Source organism: Benincasa hispida, chromosome 1 (genome assembly GCF_027475165.1).
Source record: "Benincasa hispida cultivar pf3 chromosome 1, pf3_genome.v1.1, whole genome shotgun sequence".
Lineage (NCBI taxonomy): Eukaryota > Viridiplantae > Streptophyta > Magnoliopsida > Cucurbitales > Cucurbitaceae > Benincasa > Benincasa hispida.
Window position 1 is genome coordinate 15,587,394 of NC_143478.1, and position 13,827 is coordinate 15,601,220.

At 32.3% G+C, this 13,827-nt stretch overlaps 1 long non-coding RNA gene across 1 annotated transcript; it reads left to right on the plus strand.

Moving 5' to 3' along the window:
* The first annotated feature begins 12,054 nt into the window (after positions 1–12,054).
* LOC150038268 (uncharacterized) lies at positions 12,055–12,906 on the plus strand. The gene is made up of 3 exons (XR_016523838.1): positions 12,055–12,213; positions 12,464–12,518; positions 12,610–12,906. It is a non-coding gene; the product is annotated as an uncharacterized LOC150038268 (long non-coding RNA).
* The last annotated feature ends 921 nt before the right edge of the window (positions 12,907–13,827 follow it).

A 13,827-nucleotide genomic window follows, 5' to 3' on the forward strand; every position in this document is an offset into this window, starting at 1 on the left:
CGAGGGATGTGTTGACACATGTCCCGCTCCCACTTAATATAAACACTCTTTCCATTCACCTTGATATTGATCTATATAAATATCATCCGTAGGGGGACACAAGCAAAGGTGCCTCGAAGCCGAGTATAGATCTCACGGTATGAATTTTTAGGGAGAAACGTGAAAAGGTAAAATGATGTATCATATACCCCTCCTCCCACTGAGTATTTTACCTAGGGTTATTTAACTTAGAAAAATTCGGTTATTGATTTTAGTTATATGATTGTTTAAATTTGCCCAAAATTAACACTTACTTTGGATAGTTAAAATTTTTTCATTAATGTTCATTAACCACTTTAATAAACTTTGATCAACCATTGCATACTTGTAGCAAATCTATCTAATTCACCTCTTCAGGTAAGTTCCCAGGTAAGGGTGTTATGTTTTTGTCAACTTAAATACCCCAGCCTAAACAGAACTAGCATTATATAAAAGGTCTCTTATAGATACATTTGCTACAAATTTAATCTTTTAATTAAGAACCAATTTAATCCTATTAAACTGATTAAAATATTACACTTAATTTCTAATGTTATTAGAAATGTGATCTTAGGTCAATGTGAATCATATTTTAAAACTATTTTAAAAAATGACTTTAACCTAAGGTTTGCATGCAACTCTGAATTATTGATTTTAATTTCTAATTTCATTTAATTATAACTTTTATGAAATAAATGAAATAAATTAAAACCATACTATTGTATTCATTGACACATGTAGTAAAAATATAACAATTATAAAATTACCTAAAGTAGTGTTCATGCTTCATGCAATTCCATTTCATTACTAAACATACATAACACTTATATATTAAAGTAATGAAATAATTAATAACATACAACCATCGATCCATACATACTACATATTATAACTCTTATAATACAAATTATATATGGATATGTTATTAATGCATGCATGCATATACTATAACATTTATATTATATGATGCATGAGCATGCTATACAAATAAAGTCATGCAACTATATATTATAACATTTATAATATAAATGATGCATGAATTATGCATAACCTATGGTCGGATTTTACCATATGGCCTATATTATGACATATAAAAATAAAATAAATCAGACATCAAATGCATAATTTTAAATAACGATTATTGTATCGAGATTGGACTCTTAAACAATTAATTAAATTAATATAACACTGATATTAATTTAATTAATTAAAATAGCTAACTATTACAAATTAATAGCCAAACCGATTTGAAACAAGTGAACCGGGTTTTGAACCGCATGAACTGAACTGCCCAGCACCCGAATCGATCGAACCAAGCGAATCAGATGCAAACCAGTCAATCCACGAACCGAACCGTGTGCGAACTGGTTCATCCTTTCCGTCTCGGAGCATTGCAATGTTGTGACCTGGCATTGCAATACTACGAAAAAGTGTATGTACGGATCAAATCGATAAGAAAAGATGTTAATTAGATTAATATTTAAACAAGTATCACAAAACCTAAACAAACTAGCATATAAATAAAGGGAACATAAAAAATAAGAAATAAAGACACTTAACGTAGAAAAAAATGAGAAGAAGTGAAGATGCGAAATAGAGAAAAGTGGAGATTGTTGGAGAACAATAGAGGAGAACGAGTAACGAAAAAAAAATGTGCGGTGATGTGTATTAAATACGTGTTTAGGGAGAAAAATCATTAGGAAAAAAACATGAAGAATAAGAGAAACAAGAAATTTTGAGATAAAATGGCTAGGATTTTTTATGTTGGTATTTTGTCCAGAATGTGTTCATCAACCTCCAATTTATATATTTTTCGAACCTTCTTGATTAGGAAAAATAAATCAAAACAAATTTAAAAAGGAATAAAATAAAATAAAATAATTGAGAATTATTTGATTAATTTTAAAAATACTTATCATAATTAGATCCTTCCAAAATTAATTAAATATAATTTTCTCATACAAAAAAAAAAAAAAAAAATTGAACATTAAATCCTTTATTCTCCCTACACAAAAAATTCTTTTATTTTATCCTACAAAATATGAAACTTAAAAGTTTTATTCTACAAAAATTGAAAAATAAATTTTCATTTTATTTTATGAAATATGAAAATTATAACACCAAAATTTTATTCTCCGTAAAATGCAAAAATGAAAAAGAGATTTTTTTTAATTTTCTTTTATTTAAAGAAAAAGAAGGAAAATAAACTTTTTTTTTTTTGTTTTTATTTAAAAGTGATTGATTTTAAAATAATGAAAAAGACACAAAATTACACAATATAAAAATGATGAAATAAAATTTTGGACAGATTTAGGGTCTACAGTATTGATTGTAACATATTCATTAATACGTGTGTCTCTGCTAATGAGGCATGTGATATCTTGTTCGTTGCTCATGAAGGAACTTCAAAAATTAAAATATCAAGGTTGCAGTTGTTAACTTTGAAGTTCGAGAATCTCAAAATGCATGATGATTAATCTATTGTTGAATTCAATGTTCGATTGTTGGACTTTGGAAATGAGTTGTTTGTTCTAGGAGAGAAAATTTTAGAAGGACTTGTTTGAAAGGTGCTTAAGTCTCTACTTAAGAAATTTGATATGAAAGTTACTCATCGAAGAGGCTCAAGATATAACATCATTGAAAGTAGATGAACTATTTGGTTCCTTGCTCACTTTTGAGATGTCCCTGGATGGAAAGCCCAATAAGAAGAATAAAGCAATGGCTTTACAGTTCTCAGTTGATGATGAGCATGATGATTCTGATAGAGAGTCCAAGGATTCCCTTGCTCAATCTATTTCATTACTTTCAAAACAATCCAATCGTGTTCTCAAACGATTTGGAAAGAAGCTCGAAAGTTTTAGTTTTCTAAAAATAGTAAGTTTGGTGACTCTCTTCCTCTCAAGCAAGTCAAAATTCAAAGTAGTAGAGAGGAAGCTGAAAATTCAGGGCATTAAATTCTAAAGAAAAAAAAAGTCCTTCAAATTTCGAAAGTGTGAAGGCTGTGGATACTTTCAAGCAAAATATCCTAATTTCTTGAAGAAGTAGGGTAAAAGCTACGTCTTAACTCTGATTGATGATGAGTCTGAAAAATAGCAGTGACCCAGAGGAAAAGGCTAAAGCACATATCAGTAACATCTCATCTGACACCTCTTCATGTAAGATTTCTGAGTATGCAGAAAATGTTCACGACACTGCCAACCATAGGTCTACAAATCCTTCTTATCAAGCTCTTTCTTTTAAATGATAAGAGGATCATAAAGTCCTTGATGTGCAAAAAGAAAGAATTGAGACTTTGATGATCAATGATCATAAACTTAGGTCTAATATTACAGATTTGAAGTGTGAACTTTCTCAAGTTAGATCTGAGAAGGATTCAGTGTGAAAAAATGTCAGAATATTGAACACTGATACTGATAACTTGTAGAAATACAAGTTATTGTGGCTCTTAAGTTGGAACAGTTAGGGTTTTTAATGATAAAATCTCATCATTTTGAGAAGAAACGCATGAAATTACTCGAACATTATCAAACTCAAGCAAAAGAATGTTTATTACTAAAGTACTGCGGCACTAACGCATGATATTGCAGGATTTCAACAAGAGGCTAACACATGATTAAGAAAAGTGTCGCAGGCAAAGTCTAACGCATGGGCCATGCGTCGGAGGGACTCAACGTAAGGAAGATTCATTGATTCAGGCTGTTTGTGTCAAATTACCACTTGCAAGCATGGGTACCTGCAGGGGTGGTGTCTGAAAAGCATCTGAGTGTCAGGCGGCTGACCAGGGTATGGACTTTAATGCTGCCCATCATCAAGCTGGAGAAGATCAACGCCTATAAATAGAAGAAATCCCTCCAGAGTTCAAAGTTCTTACTCTCAGTTTTAGTCTCAGTGTTAGCTTAGTTTTAGTTTTAGATCTTTAAAGCTGTGCTGTGGTGCCGAGAAGAGCAAGAAGGAAGAGAACTACCACCATCGCCAATCAAGAAGTGGAGGAAACCGAGCTCGAGAGAGACATTTCTTTCAACTCCTACACAAGTGGTTGTACACAACTAGAATTAAGCCAAAGAGGACGAGAGATTGTACTCTGCGGCTTGACTCATTTCATTTCATTTTACTTATCGCTTTCATCCTTTCATCTGATTAAGTATTGCTTTTGTAAAGACAATCAGTTTCTTTATAAATTCACATATTTGATCTATCATACTTTTCCATTGTTTATTTCTTGTTTATGTTGGATGCATCTAAACTTTATGCAAAATTCCATTTCAAATGCTTAAGCCAACTAAAGCAATTGGTAAAAGTATCTTTAGCTTAGACTATTCGAGAGAATAAGTAAGCCAGCATCAAGTTAGAACGCATAGTACATCTAGAGATAGACTTACTGGTGTTTTATTGCATCCTATATTTGACACATACATCTTAAAGATAGGTATTGTATGATATTCGCATTGAGAAGTGTTGAATAGAGTCTAATGCATAAACAAAGATAGACAAGCCATCTCATTCACACCATATTCTAGTTCGTGTACGTCCAACTTAGATCGACGCATACCACTTGCATTAAAATCCATTTTCACACGACCCATCATTCTCTACTCGACCCTTTTGTATCTTCTTGCACACACACACAACACCTTAGTGTAAATAACGCATTTCTCCATACATTTAGGACATCCCTACAATAGTTTGGTTAGCTTAGTCTGAATCCCTGAGTTCGACCCTGGACTTACTAGGAACCTAAGTTGGATTTATACTTGGATCTGATTTAGGAAAACTTGCACGTCAATAGATGCGTATCATGCGTTCTGTTGCACATCTCTAATGCATCAATGCGTTACGAATACATCAGCTCATCAATGCATCATTCATACTTTAAACTTATTTTTCCAAATTATTTTATACAATACACTCCTAAGCTCGAATCAAGAATTCAACGAACATATACTTAGTCTCTAGAGAAAATATTGATTAAAGAAAAGATAGTAGATGATAATTTTGGGCTAGGATTCTCGAAAGGAGGTGAAAGTCAACATAATAAAAGTCCCATTTTAAAGGGAAGCAAAAGATTAAGTTTGTTAGAGCTCAAAATTCAGATATGGCTTTATAGGTACTTCCTCTAACTATTCAAAATTGGAAGTCAATAGACCTTACAGATCAAAATGGACTTGTCATTATTGTGGAAGAGTGGGACATAAATGACCATTCTACTATCAGTTGTTGCAAAATTTTCATGAAACCTCAATCTCCAGAAGTGGTGCTCATTTATCAAGAAATACCTTTTAAAGAAAGTAAAAAATGAAACGGGTTTTTGAGAATGAAGAATGCTTAGAATAAATGTAATGTTGTACTAACTTCCCTCAGATCTTTTGCCAAGGGAGACTGGTACTTTGATAGTGGAAGCTCTTGACATATGATTGGTGAAAAGAATTATTTTTCAGATCTCAAACTTGTTAGCTCGAGAAAGGTAAAATTTAGAGATGGTGCCCTTAGAAAGATCATTGGAAAAAGTAAACTTAATTATCCAGGTCTTCCATCCTTAAATGATGTAATGTTGGTCAAAAGGCTCACTACCAATCTTATTAGCACCAGTTAGCTATGTGATCAAGGTCTAAACATGAGTTTTATCGAAGACAAGTGTGTTGTCATAGATTATGTCAAAGCTTTTGTTATGACAAGTATGCGTTAATATGAAAATTGTTACTTGTGTAATTATGACAATGCTTCACAAGTTTGTCATCTCTCTCGACAAGATGAAGCAAGCCTAGCATAAATGCCTAGGCCATGTAAGCATGAAGACTCTTCAAAAGGCACTAGCCAAAAATGTTATATCTAGTCTTCCTTTGGTACTTGGTTCTACCGGAATTATTTATAGTGATTGTCAATCTGGTAAACAAACTCATACTCCACATAAGCAGATATCTCACTTTGGCTCAACATCAAGTATCTTGGAGCTTCTCTACTAGGACCTTATAGGTCTTATGCAACCAAAAATTATGGGATGTAAACATTAGTTATTGTTGATGGCTTCTCCAAATATACTTGGGTACGTTTTCTTCGTAAAAAATCAGATGCATTTACTTCTTTTCAAGCATTTTGTCTCTAATTACAATGGGAGAAAGATCTGAATGTGATAAGAATCAAGAGTGATGATGGTAGGGAGTTTGAAAACTCTTAATTTTTTGCATTCTATATTATAGCTGGGGTTCATCATAAATTTTCAGCTCCAATCACTCCTCAACAAAACGAAGTTGTGGAAAGAAAAAATCGAACACTTCAGGAGATCCCTCGAGTGATGTTACATGCTAAGCATCTGCCATTTCATTTTTTGGCAGAAGATTTAAATACAGCTTGTCATATTCACAAAAGAGTTGTTTTACGTCCCGGTACCTCGAGCACAATTTATGAAATATGGAGTGGGAGAAAATTAAATGTTAAATACTTCCATATCTTTAGCGGTACTTGTTACATCCTAGTCGATAGAGAACCTAGATAAAAGTGGGGTTCCAAATCGGATGAAGGCATATTTCTTGGATATTCTATAAATAGTCGAGCTTACCATGTCTACATTAAACGAACTCGTTGTGTGATGGAGTCTATGTTGGGATTGGTGTCCTAAATCTAATGGTTCTCGTAGTTTGTAAATTTGTACAAATAAATTATTACTAAAAAAATAAGAGTAATTTTATTTATGTATTAACTTAATCCAATAAATTAAGATATGAGGTTATTTTATGTAACTTAAACATGTATGTGCTTGACATACATGTGGATCATGTTTAAGTAATAACCTAAATGGTCTGTAGTATATTGATTGGGTGTCTTATCCGGGTGATGCTAAGGATACGATCCACTTTGTAATTGTTACAATAGTTGTAAAGTGTTACAAGCGATGTGATCCTAATCGTTCATGTGGAGACATGCTAGTCGGGGTATCCTATACAAAGAATTTGTATAAGATCGGACTGTGAAATAGTTAGTCTTTCTTTATAACATCATTACTTGAAGAGATTGATATTTCAATAAGATGTCAATAGGTAGCTCGACCTTAATCCAGAGTGAGTTGTGAACTTCTGCCTATGAGGCCAATCCTTTGATCTGTATGAGTGAGAATGGCCAGATTCGTCGACTCAATATGTCTATCATTTTGATTTGTTCGAATGGGGAGCTAGGAACATAGCTACACCAAATGGAATTCACTTCTTCCCGATTTTAGAGAAAGTAAATGAATTTCTCCCTTAAAAGTTGATTCTGGATCTTGAACAATGAAGTGCCTCTTCCTCTCACTGGTCAGAAAGGGGTCTAGTTTATAGTTGAACTATAACTAATTGTTCATTAGAAGGATCAGTGATACTTAAGGAGTTAAATGTAGCTACAAGGATAAAATGACAATTTGACCCAGCTGTAGTTATGGGCATTCATGAATTATTGACTTACTATTGTTTTGTTTTATCCGTGGACACAAAAATATATCTACAATTCAAAGAGTGCAACTGTGGTTCTTTATTTGTGTGACCTGCAGTTAATGAATATGATTTATAATCAATACTATATGAGAGTAAAATATTTGAATAAGATTCAAATATTAATTATATGAATGTGATTCACATAAATACTATAAGTTAAATTTAATATGAATGAGATTCATATTAAAACTATAGGTTATGTGAGAGGATATCATTTGAATATGATTCTAATGAAATTTAAATATATGATATTTAGGTATTAATTAATTAATTGTTAGTTAATTAATATCATTAATTTAATTATATATCAAATGAGATCTAATGTATATTAAATTTAAGGGAGTTATTCTGCGTTAACTAGAGGGGAGTTGTAACTCCCCGTCCATAATGTCTCTCACGCGTGATTTATAGGGCTGTGTGATTCTGTAATGGTTACAAATAGAGAACACAGAATTTTTTGGTAGAACATTATCTCTCTCAAAAGAATTCACTCAAACTCTCTACATTATTCTCTTTCTTCTTCCAAACCATAAACAGATCTCATAATATGTGTTCCTTGTCTGAGAATAGCAAGGAAGTCATTTTGGTGGTGTCCTCTGTTCATGATCTATTTGGTTTGTGGGAAGACTTTGTAGTACATTAAGTTTGAGGGAGACCTTGTTTGTGTTGTCCCAAAGGAGGAGAGGAATTACGTGAAGAGTAGTCTTCAAGGATAAGTTCTTATTTATCCCTTATCCTCTCAAAAGCATGCTTATCTTAATTTTCTTTATCTATGTTTATCTCCAAATTTTGTGTTTTCAAAATTGTTTAACATTGGCACAATGTTCACACGCTTCCACACGGGATTCAATCTCTTCATTCTCTTAATGTTGTAATTGATGATGTCGCAAACTCATTAAGCTCCATTACTATGGAAGAAGAAAATTCTAGTGCACTACCACTTTTAATACAGATGTCCATAACATCTCATCCGACACGTCATCTGACATGAATTCTAATGTCCTTCTAGAGGACAACAAGTCAGGATCTGAAGCGATTGCAACAAGTAACAAGAATCCATCTAGTGGAATTCGTAAGAATCATTCCTCTAGCAACATCTTTGGTAATCTCAAAGAATATTTGAGTACCAGAAAGAAAGATAAAGGTGATTATCTGGAGATAATCAGTAATATTTGCTTCACCTCTCCTATTGGACCAAGAAATGTCAAAGAAGTTCTTGAGGATGAATGTTGGGCCAATGCTATGCAAGAAGAGCTTGGACAATTTGTGAGAAATAATGTCTGGACTCTTATCCCTCGGCGGGAGTTTGTTAATATGATTGGCATAAAGTGGATATTAAAGAACAAGTCCGATGAAAATGGCAATGTCACTAGAAATAAAGTCAGATTAGTTGCTCAGGGTATACCCAAATAGGAAGTCTATATTTTGATGAAACCTTTTCTCCTGTTGCAAGACTAGAGGCTATTAGACTTCTACTTGGAATATCTTGTCGTTTGAAATTTAAATTATATCAAATGGATATAAATAGTGCACTCTTAAATGGATAACTGAATGAGGAAGTTTATGTTGAGTAGCTTAAAGGTTTTATGGATCCTTCACATTCTGATTATGTATATAAACTCAACAAGACCCTTTATGGACTCAAATAGGCTCTAGAGCCTAGTATGATCATTTAACTCAATTCCTTATGAACAACATTTAACTCAATTCCTTATGAACAATAGTTATAGTAGAAGAGGCGTTGATAAGACCTTGTTTATGAAAAAATCTCAAGAGAAGTTTGTGGTTGTTCAGATTGTTGGGACTGGTGTCCTAAATCTATTTTATTCTTGTAGTTAGTAAACATTGTATGAACAAATTGTTGTTAATAAAGTAATTGTTATTTTATAAGCATACACTCAATCCAAACTAAGATCCTAGGTTATTTTATGTAATTTAAACAAGTATGTAGAGATATACAGGTGGATCTTGTTTAAATAATAACCTAAACGGTCTGTAGTAGATGGATAAGACTCGGTACTTTATCCTTGTGACACTACGGATATGGCCAACTTTATAGATGTTACAAGTGTTACAAAATACGACAAATGATCTGATCCTGATCATTCATGTAGAGACATGGGAGCGGAGGTATCCTACACAAAGAGTTTGTATAAAGACCAAACCACAAAATGGCTAGTCACATTATATAACGCCGTTAATAGTAGAGACATACATTTCACCAGAAAGTCCTGCCTATGAAGATGGTCCTTTGATTTGTAGGGGTAAAAGTGGCCAAATTGCCAACTTAATATATCTACCATAGGGATTTGTCTGATTGGAAAGCTGGAAACACAACTACACAAGACAGAACTCACTCATTCCCTAATATCACAATAAGTAGATAAATTATTCTCTTAAAGGTTGATTTTGGGACTTGAACAATTTGGCCACATCTTCTCTTAGCCCGAGAGGGATTTGGTCATAGTTGGACTATGACTTATTGTTCATTAGAGGGATCAGTAGTACTTAGAAGTTAGATGTAACTACATGGGTAAAATAGCAATTTTTGCTCAACTGTACATATGAGCAATTTGTGAAAGGTCGTCGCGCTGTTGGCTAGTTATATCCAATGGATATAGAAGGAGTGACCGGTAGTTAATGAATGTTGGTTAATTAAGAGTTTAATTAATTGTCCAAGTACCATTGAAGCTTCAATCTACAAGTCCATGAGGTCCCCTCTATACCTCAACAGGGATTTATTGAGAATTAAATTTTGGGATTAATTTGAATTATTCAAATTAATTGAGAGATTTAATTATATATGATATAATTAATATAATGTATTTGATACATTATAAAGTATTTTGAGAGGAATTAAATTTCAATATGATTCTAATTTTAGTTATATGGATGAGATTCATATAATTAAATTTAGTATAAATGTGATCTATATTAAATATTATAAGTAATTGAGAGAAATAAAACTATAGATTATATTGTATTTGATACAATATAAAAACTATAGATTATGTGTTATATTTGATATAACATATAGTATATATATATATTAATAATTAAATTTATTTTATTTTATTTTTAATTTAATTAAAGGGAGAGAGTTACAACTCTCTCCCCTTAATTCTCTCAATATCAATCGTGCAGAATGGGAAAGAGGTGGTTGACGTTTCATTTCATCTTCTTCCTTTGTTTTTACAAAGAAGCTCCACGTTTCATTTCATCTTCTTCCTTTGTTTTTACAAAGAAGTTCCTCTCTCTGGTTTTTGTTCAAGAAACTTACGGAGGAGAAAATAGTTTTCTTCCCCATCCTCTCTTTCCTCTTTAGAATTCAAATAAAGCCCACAGCTCTTGCTTGAATTCTCAATCCCTAGAGAATACATAAGGTTCTCAAGTGGTGGTACCTTTTTTGAGATTTCAAATTAGATTCAAATTGAAGTGTTCATGTTCGTGGATCTCGAGGGATTTCATGAAGAATGTGTTCTTCAAGAGTAAGTTGTTTCTTCCCTATTTCCCTAATTAGCATGTTGTAATTTTAAATTGTATAATGCATATTCTTAAATTAAAATTCTATGAAAAAGAAAATTAAGAACGATCTCCACTTCCGCACAAGGACCTTCATCGGTTCCCTTTAATTGGTATCAGAGCCAGGTTTTGATCTCAATTTTTATTGTTCCAGATTTTGTTTTATAGAATTAGTTGGTAGCATTCTGTTTATGTTCATATGATGAATGTTTGTGAATGTGAATGGTTTGCACTTGTTTGATATTTTTTGGATTGGATTTTTTAGATTTATCGCTTTCAATTTACAAATTGATTTATAAGGGCCCCTCTTTGGGCATTATTGTTTGCGATCGAGTCTGTAATTTAAAGTTTTAAGTTGTTCGTCTGTTCCCAATGTGTTTCGGAAGAAAATCAAAGCAACGCTACGATAAGGAAGAAATTGCTTAGTGTTTGCTAAGAGATTCTGTAGCGTTTGCTAAAAGATCGCGTAGTATTTGCTAAAAGATCTCTCAGCGTTTGCTAAGAGAACGTTGGTGGGTGGTTGGTTTCGAGCGGTTCAAGGCCTGGTTCACTTGTTTTGAACCGGTTGACTATTATTTTGTAATAGTTAGATTTTTTATTAGTTAAATTAATATAAATGTTATATTATTTTAATTAATGATTTTAGGAGTCCGATCCCATTGCTGTTTAAATTATGCAGATGATGTATAGCTTATTTTATTTTATAGGAAAATTGCATCAGGTAGCAAATTAAACTTATATATTAGCATCCATATCATCAAGTTTTAAATTTTGCTAAAATAGCAAAAAAAATCAGACGTTCATTTTAATTTTTTTGTATTCCCATTTCACCCTCAAATATTAAACCAACTCCTTCGTCTGCAAGTTTCTCACTCTCTCCATCTCCCACTCTCTAAACTTTTTTTCCTAGTTTCAGCTACTGCCTCCTGCCATCGTCACCTTTGTTTTGTCCGCCGATAGGGATAAAATCAATACAGCTGCCGTCTGAAGGTGTTTTACGCGACTTTCAATTTGCAATCTCCAATTTTGAAGGAGGATAGTTTTGATCAATCGATGGAAAAATTTCAATGCCAACAATACTATAACTGGCAGAGACCAAAAGGGGAAGAAGAAAGGGCTGTCGGTGAAAAATCTCATGGTGGAGTGCCTACAGAGAAAGAAATTGAATTATAGACTTTACATGTTTAGGTCTGTCGTGCCCAAGATAAGCAAGGTACGGATTCAGGCTCTTGCTTGTCTCGATCTCATGGTGGATAGATCTTGAACCACTGCTGACCCAGAATAAATGTTTTTAGTTCATACAATTCTAAATTATTTGGATTTGTGGCATGATTGCATCTAATTTGTAATTGCTAATCTTAAAACTTTTCTTAGGGATGTGGGCAAGTAATTCTTGTTGTTTCATTGTTTAATTTCTCTCTAATCCTCTGTGAAGCCACTAAATCTGTGATTTCCTTGTGTAGATAGTTGGATAGAGCTTCAATACTTGGAGATGTCATTGATATTCCATATGATCAGGTAATTTATTTGAATTTAATGAATGCACTTAAATAAAAACCCTAATTTTGCAACAATCATCCTTGATTTGATTAGCCCTAGTTTGTTACAGGTTCTTATTGCTTACAAGATCAAAGTTGAAGAACGAAAGAACTAGGGATTAGAGGAAGAAGAACTCAACCAAAAACTCGAACTCCTAAATGTCAGTAGAAACTAACAATACAAACAACTCCTAATTTGTTATATATTTTCTGGCGTTCTGAGTGTGGATAATGTTGTACAAAGTTTTCCCTTCAATATGGGCCTGAATTCCTCTATATTGGTTAATGATTTTGTATATGCATGTGTGATATAGTTTAATGATTTAGCATTGTAATATTCCTTGAAAAGTTGGGGTATGGTTTTCTTTTGCAATTTTGTGGATTTTTTTTGTATTTATAGGTTGATTGTTGTTTTGAATGTATTGTAGTTGATGCCTAATTGTGACAGGTAACAATAGACATAATTGGTAATAGACGTCAGATAATAATCAAATAACAATCAGATTGTAATCGATATTATTGACAATCAAATAAGTACTTGTATCAAATATCAATCAAACAATAATCATATAAAGAATAAGTATCATTAACAATCAAGATAAGATAGCAATCAGATGACAACCAATATCGTATAGCAATAAATGGCAATCATTATCAAACTGTATTCAGTAACATTAAGAATTAGTATCAGAAAGTAACATATTGTAATCAGATAAAAATTGCTATCATTGGCTAATTATCTTTTTTAATTTTACAAGAAACAAAAGGAAGCAAAGGAAAGCAATAAGTACCATTGTCTAATTATCAGACTAAACAACAATCATACAACAATCATAGCAATCAGATAACAATCAAAGTTTAAGCGAAGATATTTTTTTTACTTTTTCATCAAAAGACAAGCAAAAAAAAAAAAAACTACTAACTAATTGACAAAAATAGAAGGTAATCAAATGATAATATAAAAAAACTACTAGTTACGTGTCAAAAATTAGAAGGTAATTAAATGATAACCAGAATGAAATCAAAAGACAATCAGATGACAATATAGAAGGTGATTGGATGACAGTGACATAAACAACTAACCAGGTGTTAAATAATAGAAAATTATTAGATGACAATCAGATGACAATATCATAAACTAGTAATATGTATCAAATAATAAAATGTAATCAGATAACAATTAGAAGGTAATCAGATGAATATTAGAAGCCTAACTAATTGAAAAAAAATAGAAGGTAATCGGATGACAATCACATGGAAATCACATAGCAATCAAATTCCTCGCGTAA